Source organism: Lissotriton vulgaris, unplaced genomic scaffold, assembly GCF_964263255.1.
Source record: "Lissotriton vulgaris unplaced genomic scaffold, aLisVul1.2 SCAFFOLD_523, whole genome shotgun sequence".
In the NCBI taxonomy this organism is placed as follows: domain Eukaryota; kingdom Metazoa; phylum Chordata; class Amphibia; order Caudata; family Salamandridae; genus Lissotriton; species Lissotriton vulgaris.
The window spans coordinates 284,437-297,672 of record NW_028244325.1 but is presented as its reverse complement, the minus strand read 5'-3'; the positions used below and the strand labels follow the sequence as shown (position 1 = coordinate 297,672).

General features: G+C 43.9%; 1 pseudogene; it reads right to left on the bottom strand.

Moving 5' to 3' along the window:
- Positions 1-1,733: 1,733 nt before the first annotated feature.
- On the bottom strand, positions 1,734-3,211 carry LOC147667606 (dynein axonemal assembly factor 10 pseudogene; annotated as a pseudogene).
- Positions 3,212-13,236: the final 10,025 nt, after the last annotated feature.

The following is a 13,236-nucleotide window of genomic DNA, read 5'->3' as shown; positions in this document are numbered from 1 at the left end:
CCACCTTACTTCTAAGAAAACTTACACATACTTACTCTCTTAAACAATCACTTATAGAAACACATACTTATTTAAACAAGAACTCTTTCAATCTCTCACTCTCACATATACTCACTCATATACATCAATACTCACATATACTAGATTAAAACATATGTAGTTACTGATAAAGACACTAATGAGACAGTCATTCACTCACTAACACACGCATATACACACTCATCCACCCATACAGTCCTGCACATATGCCGTCTTCAAAACACATAAAAACAGTGAGTCAGTCATTGATGCATCTATGTGCTAAGTAACACTCCCACCAAACCATACAGACACTCATACTGATACTAAAAAAACATCTAATAATCTATATACACACACATGTAGCTACTCACCAACCCATGCAGCAACTAATACACAAAGTGAAACACTGATACATATATTTAAATATTTAAACATTACTCGTTAATATATGTATTCACTAAGATACACTTAATAAGCCAGTAACCAATCATTTTTTTAAAAAGAAAAAAACATCCATTTACACACTTATTTAAACATTTATTTTTCCATATACCTTTACATATACATATATAAAACATATTTATTTTTCAGAAAGGCACACATTCACTGGATGGTGTCATCAGTGATGTCATGAGTGATGTCACTGACCATGTCATGAGTGATGTAATATGTGACGTCATCAGCAGTGCATTACACGCGCAAGTTATAGTGAGTCCAACTAACTATAATGTGGAATTTCAATGGTTTTATGTCAGTAAAATTTCCAGCTAACTATAACTGATGTGAAACCTATGGTTTTTTTAGTGAATTTAATAGGTTTTTTAAATGCTAATTCCTAACTATAACTGGTGTGAAACCTATGGTTTTTTCAGTGAATATATATATATACATACAGATACATATATATAAATGCATATGCATATATATGCATATATATATGTGTATATGTGTGCGTGTAGAGCAGAGTTCTTCAAACTGTGGGGCGCGCCCCCCTGGGGGGGCGCGCCATCATCTTGAGGGGGGCGCGTGCTCCACCTCAAAATCTCACCGTCCCATGTCGCAAGTACATATGCGATGTGCCATACTCATGGAATTTAAAGAAAAGCGTTGTCTGCTGTCTGCAGGCAGGCGTGCAACGCCCATTAAGGTCAAAGGGCTTCAGCCCACTCTCCCACCCCTCTTGTGCGGCAGCCCGGTATGAGACGGCTTCCCGAAGCACACAGCCGCGCCGAGTACTTCACAGGTGTTTTAAAGACCAATTGCTTCTTAATGACGCCTTTGTTCTTTTTTCACGGCTTCTTAGAGCCCCTGCCTCTCCACTGTGCTTGTTGATGGAATAATAAGCCCCCCCCGTCGAAATATTTTCGTGGAACCCAACCCGCCCAAAATTTGGCCCTAGTTGTGCCTCTGCCTGTAGGGCACATTGGCTGCATAGGGCATGACAGCAATTCCGAATGGTAAGAAAAGGTGCCCTCTTCCGCACAATTTCAAACATCTGTAAAAGTTTGCCCGAAATATACATTTGAAAAGGATGAAAGGAAAACATGTTTCCTGCTTATGGTGCTTCCTATAGGCAGAAAGTTCTTAATCAAACAAGGTCTCTTTAACGTCTAACTTTCAACGGAGGTATGTACATATGTAGCTCCGTTTAAAATTAACCAGCATTTCATATACAGCTACTTAAAAAAAATATAAGAATTCTTGGATACATTCTAGTCTTTAGTGGCGCTTTCTTTGGACGGCAATCTGCCTTGGACTTTATTAAGTTTAGTCACTATGAAGTCTCGCACGGTCTGGTCGTGCAGACATACAGCTTTTGTTTGTCCGGGCTCCAGTCAATGCTAGCAATGGGCTGTGTGGACAAGGTTACATTCTGCAGAAGAGCGACGGATCCTGCGACCCCCTTCTCCAAGCCTTCAGAATCTTTCTGCGTCCGCTGAGCGGGATACTCATACTTCCAAAGATGCAGACTTCCAGCTCCTCCTGTTGTCAAAAATATATCTCTGTTCTGTGGCAGGTGGCGAACTTGCCAAACTGTGTATTTATGAGACTTTTCTGCAAGAGAAGCAAAACCTTTTTTGGGATGCTGGGTTCTCATGTCAAAAACATGAAACTTCCCTTCCAATGAAGTGGCCACCAGTTTATTCATTATTATATCCTACCTGTCGAACTCGACACTGCAAACCCCATTCTTAATGTTAGTTTTCCACCGAAGAGACCTGGGGGCAGATTTACAATAACTGGCGCATCCCCAGGGATGCGCCAGTTATTGTGCGCTGCAGCTCCGCCACCCATGGTGCGCCGCATTTACAATGCGGCGCACCATGGGGCAAAAACGGCACAGATGCGTGACGCATCTGTGCCGAAAGGTGGCGCATTGCTGGAGTTGCGTCGCAAGCGCGACACAGCTCCAGCAAGGCTCAGAGGTGCCCTATCTGTCCAATGCTGCGTCAAGCCTTACGCCTGCTTCAAGCAGGCGCAGGGTTTTGACGCAGCATTGTCCTAAAAGTGACTGAGTGAAATCTTGTAGATTTCACTCAGCCACTTTTGCAAGGCGCACCTGCCCCGGAACGCCCACCCTGCGCCGGACGCCCACATGTGGCGCAGGGCTTTACAACGTGACGCATCTGCCCAGATGCGTCACGTTGTAAATGGTTCGCAGGGATGCGCCACGTTTACGCTGCCGTTGCGTGACGCAACGGCGGCGCAAGTCCGACATAAATCTGCCACCTGGTTCTTAGGTCAAACAGCTTAATATCACAATTGTCATATCCTGCACAGACAGCACGTTCTTGTTGATTGCATGCATGTCCGAATGCTACAGTCCAACAGTTTCTCTTAGTTTCTCCTACTCCAGGTTCCATGTTGGCGACTGGTATACCTTTTTGTCTAGTATCCCATACCTTCACAGTTCCATCTCTGCTCCCAGTAACAATTTCTGGCGCTCCTTCACCGTAAACTGAGATTTCTGCTGCTTCCAAATACCACACATTGAGGTTTATCAAAATCTCCTGTAGCAAGATACCGATGCTGTAGCGCTGAAGCACCAAATGTTCCACATTTGATGGGCTTGTGCTTTTTCTAGCTCGCTCAACAGCTGCACCTCTCCGTGCTGGATTTCGTAGATATGTAGTACGCCGGTGGCCCGCGGGTAGTTGCCCAAACAAACAAAACCGGCTCTGTGCAGCATTTACCAAATATGGCCTGGGATATGCGGATGGCGGTCGATTATATAGTGTACAAGATTCCAGAAATTTCTGACAGTTGGTGGGGGGGCCCCAACATCAAAAAAAATTCAGCTGGGGGGCTCAACCTAAAAAAGTTTGAAGACCTCTGGTGTAGAGAGAGGTAGAGAGGTAGAGGTGTAGAGGTAGAGAGGTAGAGGTAGAGAGGTAGCGGTAGAGAGGTACAGACTAGTCAAGAGAGAAGTAGAGAGAGGTAGAGAGGTAGAGAGTAGAGAGTGAGTAATAGAGAGTAGCAGAGAGTGAGTAGTAGAGAGTAGTAGAGAGCAGTAGAGAGTAGCAGAGAGTGAGTAGTAGAGAGTAGTAGAGTGAATAGTAGAGTGAGTAGTAGAGAGTAGTAGAGAGTGAGTAGTAGAGAGTAGTAGAGAGTAAGTAGTAGAGTGAGTAGTAGAGAGCAGTAGAGAGTGAGTAGTAGAGAGTAGTAAGTAGAGAGTAGTAGAGAGTAGAGAGTGAGTAGCAGAGAGAGAGAATAGTAGAGTAGTAGAGAGTGAGTAGTAGAGTGAGTAGTAGAGACTAGTAGAGAGAGAGAGTAGTAGAGAGTGAGGAGTAGAGTGAGTAGTAGAGTGAGTAGTAGAGAGTGAGTAGTAGAGAGAGAGTAGTGGAGAGTAGTAGAGAGTGAGAAGTAGAGAGTGGGTAGTAGAGAGTAGTAGAGAGTGAGTAGTAAAGAGTGAGTAGTAGAGAGAGAGTAGTTGAGAGTGAGTAGTAGAGAGTAGTAGATAGTGAGTAGTAGGGAGTGAGTAGTAGAGAGTAGTAGAGTAGTAGATAATGAGTGGTAGAGAGTGAGTATTTGAGAGTAGTGGAGTAGGAGAGAGTAAGTAGTAGAGAGTAGTGGAGAATATTCCAAAGTTTGGCACAGCACCACTTGCACAATACGTCCAATCAAATCATATCACTAAGAGTCCTTATTGAAGCGCTGAATCTTGGTGTATATTCAAATGCTTTTATTTTCCTTAAGTTTATGTACCACAGCTAGCCGAAATGTTTCGTTCTGTACAACAGAACTTCTTGTGGGCGTTCTTATTTCCTTCAAGTTATGTCGGTATCCTGTTGTCATATAACTAGATATTTCTTCCAAATGTTAGACGAGACGTAAGTACATTCTTATTTAAAGTGACTAGGTATCAATTTTGCCCACACAATTCGGGCAGACTTGAGTAATTTATAGCATCCTCAAAGTCAGTCTTTCAAAAATTCCAAAGTATAGGACATGATAATCCAAATCCAAATGTTTCTCAAGAAAAGTAATTTTCAATCGTTCGGAATATCGGTGTTTGGGCAGATATGACCCAGGGACCCCCAGTATGCAAGGGAAATTAGTCCCCCCTCTGCAAACGCGCCAGTGGCCTGCGTTGCAGAGAGGTGTAAAAAGGGGCATAGCCTCATTACACCTCTGTGCAATGCAGCCCCCTGGCGTATACTGGAGGTTCCAGGTGGGCTAGTTGGCCCCCAGGGACCCCTAGTATGCAAGGGGAATTAGTTCCCCCTCTTCAAACATGCACTGGGGCTGCGTTGCAGAGAGGTGTAAAAAAGGGTGTGGCCTCATTACACCTCTCTGCAATGCTGCCCCCTGGCGCATACTGGAGGCTCCTAATGGGCTAGTTGGCCCCCAGGGACCCCCAGTATGCAAGGGGAATTAGTTCCCCCTCTGCAAACGTGGCAGGGGGCTGCGTTGCAGAGAGGTGTAACAAGGGGCATAGCCTCATTACACCTCTGCAATGCAGCCCCCTGGCTTATAATGGAGGTTCCAGGTGGGCTAGTTGGCTCCCAGGGGCCCCCAGTATGCAAGGGGAATTAGTTCCCCCTATTCAAACATTCACGGGGCTGCGTTGCAGAGAGGTGTAAAAAGGGGCGTGGCTTCATTACACCTCTCTGCAATGCAGTCCCCTGGCGCATACTGGAGATTCCTGGTGGGCTTTCAGGTCTTATATAGTTAGGAATTAGCATTAAAAAAACCTTTGAAATTCACTGAAAAAACATAGGTTTCAGGCCTTATATAGTTAGGAATTAGCATTTAAAAAACCTATGAAATTCACTGAAAAAACCATAGGTTTCACACCAGTTATAGTTAGGAATTAGCATTTAAAAAACATATTAAATTCACAGAAAAAACCATAGGTTTGACACCAGTTATAGTTAGCTGGAAATTTTACTGACAAAAAACCATTGAAATTCCCACGTTATAGTTAGTTGGACTCACTATAACTTGCGCGCCTGCAATGCACTGCCGATGACGTCACATATTACATCACTCATGACATGGTCAGTGACATCACTCATGACATCACTGATGACACCATCCTTGTGACAGAGTGACAGACCTCCTTTTAGTGTAATATAACCCTTGAAACACATATTCAAAAAGAAACTAAAATTTTCAAAAAAATAGAGATACCCATACCAGTTACAACAACCAATTCAGTAATACCACCATCTATATACACATCCACTCATTCACCAACAGTTCTATATAGTCACTCATACATATATTCACTCATCATATGTAGTGAAAACCCTATACATCCTGTTACACACCGACAGTCATCTAAAAGTTACTCACACACATAATCACACATGCAAATAAACTATTGAACATCCATTTATTTGCATATACAGCTATACACACACTACCACCTTACTTCTAAGGAAACTTACACATACTTACTCTCTTAAACAATCACTTATAAAAACACATACTTATTTAAACAAGAACTCTTTCAATCTCTCATTCTCACATATACACACTTATATACATCAATACTCACATATACTAGATTAAAACATATGTAGTTACTTATAAAGACAGTCATTCACTCACTAGCACAGACATATACACACTCATCCACCCATACAGTCCTGCACATATGCCGTCTTCAAAACACATACAAACAGTGAGTCAGTCATTGATGCATCTATGTGCTAAGTAACACCCCCACCAAACCATACAGACACTCATACTGATACAAATAAAATCTAATAACCCATATACACACACATGTAGCTACTCACCAACCCATGCAGCCACTTATACACAAAGTGAAACACTGATACAAACATTTAAATATTTAAACAATACTCGCTAATATATGTATTCACTGAGATACACTTAATAAGCCAGTTAACCAATCAATTTTTTTTAAAAAAAACATCCATTAAGACACTTATTTAAACATTTATTCTTCCATCGACCTTTACATATACATATATAAAACATAATTATTTTTCAGAAAGACACACATTCACTGGATGGTGTGATCAGTGAAGTCATGAGTGATGTCACTGACCATGTCATGAGTGATGTAATATGTGACGTCATCAGCAGTGCAGTGCAGGCGGGCAAGTTATAGTGAGTCCAACTAACTATAACGTGGGAATTTCAATGGTTTTATATATATATACTTGTGTTTTTTTACATAGCCCGAAAACGCTAAGCTACTACTACCCAGGACGGAGCTAAGGTTCTAAAAACTAACCTGACTGGACCTGATAGGGAATTGTATCTTTATTACACGTTAAGGTTGCACAACCACACCAGACAATGCACCACTTACTCACAGTGCTGGTAGTGGTAGGTTCCAGAATTTGTTTTGTAATACCAAGTAGTTAATAAGTTGTAAAACTTAAAGTTGCAAAAAAGCTTAGTAAACATGTAGATTGACTTAGACACCATATCCACAGTCAGATTAAGGAGTTGAGAGTTTTTGCAAGGACAGAAAAATCCACTCAGCCAACAAAGAAGACCTAGAGAAAGCCCTTAGGGCCTGAGAAGAGACTTGCAGAGCCCAGGCCAATTTGGAGGATGAAATTACTCCAGACAGTGGGGAGGAGGATTGTAACAGAACAGTCATACAAAAGGAGGATGGGGAACAACAACACAATAAACCCCTACACTCGTGTGAGGGTCCCTAAGATATCTGGAATTGAAAGAAGCTCCTCTTCAGTGTGAGGACATGGAAAGCACAAGGCACAGAACAGCCTCCTTGCTTTGAAGGAAAGGAGACGGGTCCTGGAGGAGAAGAGACTGGCCCTTGAGTAGAGGAGGGTCAAGCTGAATGGTGGCAACAACAGTGTAACTGAGGTAAGCACATTAATTGCTGGACAGGGAGTGCCCATGAGGCTAGATAGCTCAAGGGGACAGTACCTAGGTTTAGAGGGGGATGACATCGAAAAGTGACTAGTATTATATGAAAGTGCTCTTAGGATAAGGAAGGTGGGTGCCCAGCACAGGAGGTCCTTGATGTGCAAACTAGTACCAATGGTGGTGAGAGAGAGACTGCTTAAACTGGAGAAGGAGGTAGCAGATTCTTACCCATATATTAAGACATAACTTGTCAAGTTGTTTGGCTTAACCCTAGCAGAATAGACTAAAGTTTAGGAACATCCACATGGGGGCAGAACAGACATGGGTGGACTTTCACATAGAAGTTACACAACCATCTGGTAGATTCAAAGCTATCAAGCACCAGACAGCTGAGTAAGATAGCAGATGAAAGGAGGCCCACCAGGGTACCCGTGAAGTCCCACGTAGGTGATCTCAGGAAAGGAGATGGGGCCACTGTTTTTGGGGAATGTGAGCACCAAAGATAAAAATAAAGAGTTCTTTGCCGAGTGTGTTCTGGGATAGGACCTTGAAACTTCTGCTTAGGTAGGTGTGGAAAGGAGGGTTCATGCAGCAGAGCTGACCCTCCCTGAATGGGTGTGTGTGCCGACCAGAGCACAACAGCAGTGCAGGTTAGTCTAGGGAAACTGGAGCCATGAATTATGGCCCAGGTCCCTAAGACCAAGAGAAAGGACATGCAGTCTGTACAGCCAGCTTCCAAAAGTTCTCAGACCCAGATGAAGTCTAACCATGAGGGAAAGTAGCTGGTATCTGCAGTGGAGGATGTCCCTTTGAGAGAGATTCCAGCATTGGCAGAACTTCAGGGCACAGGTGTTCCCTCTGGGGAGGATTTGTGCCAGGGGCAGTGGATTTTGCCCCACTCTTCACAGCCTTAGGCAGTTGTCTGAAAGTAAACAAAAGGAAGGCGGATGACCAAGATACCCACATGGTATACTGAGATGAGGGAGTTCTGTACAGTGAGGCAAGGGACCCACAAACCAGGGCCACCAGGAGACTTTTGGTCACCTCACAGTGCAAAGGATGTCCCCTCACCCTAGCACATGACATCCCCAAGGCTGGTCATCTGGGGCAGACTTAAACTTGGGAAAGATTAGTCAACCACTTTTATTGAGTCCATATGTCAGAGAAATAAATAAGTACTGTCACTTCTCTGTCACTTGTCAAGTCAGTGATGAGATGGAGACAAGCCAAAGGGTCCCTTGATACTAATACCTGGCCTTTGAGAGGTTAGGGATAGATGTTGTAGGTAGGTCTGGGTGGTAAATTCCATTCCTCTCTCAGAATTTGGGTAATTTTGCGTTCCGCGGAGAACACAGTATTGTTATAAATCCCGCAATCCGTAGCTTTGTAGAATTTTTTGCTTTGTAGAATTTTTTGCTCGTTCGCGCTTTCAAAATGCGTGTTTTCGTGAGATGTTTCTCCCTGAGCACGCAAACAGCATTCGCAAATAGAAAAAAAGCATCGCGAACGGACGGAACAAGCAATTCCACGTGTTCGCTGAACTTTTGCGTGCTCACAGAGATTTTTTACCATTTCGCGGAGCTTTGCGTAGCGTGACAACGCAAATTCCGCCCACCCCTAGTTGTAGGACGCCTTGACCTACAGACAGGATCTGAAAACAAGGTAATCCTGGTGGTAGTGGACCATGCCAGAGGCTATTCCCCTTGGACAGTCACTGCACCCACAGTGGCAAGAGCCCTAATTGGTATCTTCAGCAGGGTATGTTTTCCTAAGGGGGTGATCTCAAATAGAGGCACTAACTTTATGTCTGCCTATCTGAATCTATATGGAATGAATGTGGTGTTACTTACAAATTCACCACTTCCTATTAGCTACAGACTAATGGTCTAGTGAAAACATTCAACAAGACCTTAACATACAAGATCATGGTTTTACCAGAGAAACTCAGGAGTTGGGATGTCCTACCATTCCTAGCATTTGCCTACAGAGAGGAGCCGCAAAAAGTAGAGGGCTGAAGCCTATTTGAACTTTTGCTTGATCACCTGTGAAGGGCCCACTACGATTGGTCAGAGAGGGGTGGGAGAAGCCCATCAAGGAGTAGAAGGATATAGTGGACTATGTTCTTAGCCTGAGTTCTTACATGGCTAAATAAATGAAAAGGGCAAACAAGAATCTGGAGGCCAGCCAGGAGCTTGTCTGGCACAGTTATGACCAGAAGTCCTCCTTAGTAGAGAACAAACCAGGTTAGTTGGTGTGGGTTTTGGACCCTATGGTCTTCCAAAACAAATGACTGGACCCTATCCAATCTTGGAGAAGAAAGGGGAAGTCACCTATCGGGCTTGACTTATGTATCCAAAAGCACCCTTACACGTTGATAGTTGATACGTCACCGACTGAAACTCCATTCATGACAGGGCTGACATGACTATCATCATGGTATCAGATAGGGGAGAGGAAGAAGAGAGTGTACCCTTACTTGACCAGCTGTCTAGTAATGCCCAATATGGCTCATTGGATAGAGTAGCGCCCTACTCCATTTTAAAAGACCAACAGCAAAAATACGTTTTCCTCTTGTTGAGGTAGTTTTCTGGTCTTATAACATGGTATGCCCATGATGTGGAACCAGGTGACAGCTTTTCTGTCGAAAGTAAGATTAAAAGACTGTCATGCTGGTTAAAGCTTGCATTAAGGCCGAGGTTGCCAAAACACCAGAGCTTTGGATGAATCAGTCTTCTAATAATCCTTTGGCTAGCCCAGTGGAGCTGGTGCTCAAACAAAATCATAAAGGTCGAAAATGTGAGATGAGACTACAAAGGCCTAAATGCAGTCACTAAGACTGATGCTCACCCCATCTCAAGAGCTGATGAGTTGGTAGACAAGTTGGGGGCTACAAAGTACCTGTTCATTTGACTTAACTTAATGATACTGGTGTATTGCCCTCACCTAATGAGCCAGGGAGAGGTCTGTACTTTTAATAGGACCTCTTTTAGACCTGTAGAAAACACCTCCCAAATGATGGTGAATAGACTCCTATCAGGTATACAAGCTTTCAGCGCAGCATATCTTTTTGACATAGCTGTATTTAGTTCCACCTGGGAGGAGCACCTGCTACACCTTAAGGAAGTGCGTCAGTCCCTTCAGTAAGCAGGACTGATTATTAAGGCAAATAATCGCCAAATAGGGCATGGCTGTGTGATGTACTTGGCCACCAACTAATTTGGTGGTGGCCATGTACAACCTCTTCAACCCAAGATCCAGACCATCCTGGCCTGGGAGGCTCCAATGACTCAGACCAAGGTCAGAGCATTTCCTGGTCTGACTGGGTACTATAATAGATTTTTGAAGGGGTATGGTATCATAGGGGCACCATTGACATAACTCACTTCAAAGAAACAGCCCAAAAAAGTTATTTGGAGTGAGGAGTGTCACAGGCATTTGACATTCTGAAAATGGTTTCGTGCTAGGCACCTATCTGAATAGCACCTCATTATTGAAAGGAGTTGGTTGTTCCAACATATACTTCTGAACATGGGGGTTTGTTATTGTGTTGGCACAGGTAAAAGATGTGGCCAGGATCAACGAGTCACATTTATCAGTAGAGAGAATCCCCTGATTCCCCAGAGAGCAGTGTTGGAGTGCCATTGTAAGGGAAGACTTTGCTGTGGTTTGTCCCCTGAAAACGTTGAGATCCTTCTTGTTTAGGACTCACTTCAGAGTTCAAACTGACCACAGGCCTCGCAGGTGGCTAATGGAGATGGGTGGAGAAAAACTGTTGAAGCGGTCTGTTTCCCTACATGGCATGTACTTCACAGTGGAACAAAGACCTGGGAGTGACCATGCCAATGCAGATGGCCATTCTAAGTTCTTCCACTTAGATAATAAGAACTTCCAAGGTTAATTGCTTATCACCTTTCATCTGGAGGTGGTCTTATAAAGAAATGCCTATTTTTGCATAATCATTCTCATATTTTTTCACTGATGCTGATGTTTTTTTGACTCTGGAGGTGCACTGAGTCCTGTCAAACAGGTCCCGGTACTAATGCTCTGACCCTTAAAATATGTACGACTAATTAGTGAACCCACAATGCATGAACTTACTTATATGTCCGAGAATATTGAGTATAACAGAGGCTCAACCTTAGATCTTATGAAGTGATACGTAATAACTACATTTTCCCTTTTAACAGATCAGACCACCACATCATACTGTTTTAAATCAACCAAGCGGAAACATCTCCCAACCGTTCTAGGAAATGGTCCAGAAACCTTTATCTGATCACTTTAATTAACCTGTAAGAAACAATGTTATCCATTCTCATTCCTACTACAGACAACCTCAATATAGATGAACTCAAAACCCACTACAACTTGAAAATGAAAACCCTGGACAAACTAGGTCCCCGTCTAAAAAGGGTCAGATGCACCCTCTCAAGATCCTGGTTCAACAAGGACCTCAACTCTGAAAGAAGACACATAAGACCTTCTGAAAGACTATGGAGGGCCAACCCACCCCCAACCCACCTCTACCAGTGCAGAAGAGAATGCAGGAAATACAAAAACACACCCTAATAGTGAAAACCACCTTCTCCCATAATGCCCTAGTTAAAGCTAAAAACCGCCCAAATGAGCTTTTTAACATAATTAAACAACTAACCTCCAAACCTACCAAAGAAAATCCCTAGACTATGCTGCAACAACTTGGACAAATTCTTTATTGACAAAATCATGACGATCAAGCTCTCACAGGACCATCAACCACTGACCATCACTAGCAACTCCTCCCCCACAATGGAGGTAAACTAAACCCAAGATCACTCCCCGGCCCCCAAAACAAAGGACCTTCTTCCAGTAACTACTTATATCAAACAATACCCAAGGCCTTCCTCAGTACCCAAGAGCTGGAAAGATTTCAACCCACTCAAAGAGGAGCACATCTCCATGGTGGTTGCAAATCCAAGCCCTCCTCACACTATGCAGGCCCACTCCCTTCATCCCTGGCAAAAAGCCTCAGCCACGCTTTGCCCCTTCTTTGCGACTAAGATTATAAACAGCTCCTGTAGGAAGGTAGGATCCTACTGCATGGTTACCCCCACTTTTTGTCTGGTGGTCAGCTGTTTTTGACTAGTCTGACTGGGTTCCTGCTAATCAGGAACCCAAGCTATCTGATTTCTTCCTTAACTTGTTATGGGGCAGCCTGTGCTAGTGTGGGCGTAGGAGTCCCCTGGCAGGGCTTCAATAAAAGGACTCTGTTATTTCACAACCAGGTCTGTCTGTCACTCTATTCACGGGCTTCCATACAGCCCAGAATTCTATGCAGTAGGTATTTGCCTGGGACATATGTGGCTCCGCAGTCATGAAAATCATTCAGAAAAGCAAAAGCATGCTTTAGAAGTACTGTTCACAGCCACCCATCTTTTTAAAACGAAATGGCAGTAAGTTTACAATGTAGTAGCAGATTATGCTCAAAGTGCACTGAAGAGAGTGCAATCAGAAACCAATGTGGCGGCGGCCATCGTCACATTACCAAATTAACACACACACGGCTGGCTCCAGGACTCACTGTCTAACTTGCAATGCCAGAGCCCCGGCAATGGGTTTACTCCGGTAGTGGGCCGGCTGCCTCCCGGCCGCCTCCTTGGTCCAGTCCTGGCTGCGGCAGTGTCACTCCTCGGCAATTTAGGGTGGGGTGATGGTCATCATTTAAAATTTACAGCAACTATCAGGAGCAAGTAGCGCTGCCGTGATGTGCTCCAATCACCTAGTCAGCCTCCCAGTCTCACAAACAACACTGCAGCAGCACCAGCAGGAGGTGACGCCCCCTTTGTGCGCCTAAAGACCCCTAACCTGGCAGGCGGCGCTGTAAAAAGACATGGTTGGTCATGGCAGTCTCTAACC